Source organism: Propithecus coquereli, unplaced genomic scaffold (genome assembly GCF_000956105.1).
Source record: "Propithecus coquereli isolate 6110/MARCELLA unplaced genomic scaffold, Pcoq_1.0 Scaffold281, whole genome shotgun sequence".
In the NCBI taxonomy this organism is placed as follows: domain Eukaryota; kingdom Metazoa; phylum Chordata; class Mammalia; order Primates; family Indriidae; genus Propithecus; species Propithecus coquereli.
Genome location: NW_012148408.1, coordinates 2931387 through 2932453, shown reverse-complemented (window position 1 = coordinate 2932453; position 1067 = coordinate 2931387).

Here is a 1067-nt window from a genome sequence, read left to right as displayed (position 1 = left end):
CCTTTGAAGTCCCCTACAAATACTTGAGGGCTGAGAGCATGAACTTTGAAACCAGCAGTCTTGGGTGTGGATCCAGCTGTGCAGTACATTGTCAGCAAGTAGCTCAACTTCTCTAAGCTTTCCCCCTGGGTGTAAAGATGGGATATTTATACCCACTTCACATAAAGTAGCTGTGAAAACGCCTACCTCAGTGCCTGGCACATAGTAGGTACTCAGGAAATTTTGTCTTCATTTCTTAATTACCTTGTTAATGGTAAGTGCCTTATTAAGTCATTGGAAGAATGAGAATCTGGTAACCAGAAACTTCAAAAGGGAAGGATAAGAGGCCAAAGGCAAAGCCAGCTAGCAGCTTTCAGCTCTCCAGGGAGCTTGCCTTTAAATGCCTCAGGTATCTGAGCTTGGAACCGGCCCACAGGAACTCCAGTGCTCAGAGAGGGTCCCAGTTTCTCCTGCGGAAGTCAGTTCTCCACACTCCAATTACAAGTGGGTTTTTTGACCTTTAGTCTGAACTATAAAGTTTGTTCTGGAACAGCTTCTGCAGCATTTAGAAATAGTTTTTAAATGATACACAGGAAATTAAAGTACAAGAACATTCTGGCAAACAACCCCCATGCTGAATTTAACCGGGTAGTTTAATCCTCAAACAGAAATTTAACAGTTACGAATGGCAAAGCTACATAAACTAACAATGGTTTAGAAAAACTGGTGGAAACAACTCACTTTCCCAGGCTTCATTCATTCAAAGCCACCTTGATTGTTTAACCTCCCAAGCACCAGGCCTCACCTATAATATTTATACTCTTCTGATTTTAACCCTGAGAACATTCCTATTCTTCAATGTCAGGATGTGTGACAGTCTCTAGAAGACCTAAAAACTAGGCTATTAGAGTGAAGAAGGAAGGACCTACGCTATTTCAAAGAACACTTCTCCAATTAATAATTGTCGTAATGTTAATCTCTCACAAGAGTGAAGGGGAAGATAGGCACTCACCAGGACACTGGCACAGAGGTTCTTGACCTGAAGCCATGGATGAATTTTTTTATTCATAACCCCCTGACTCCACAAA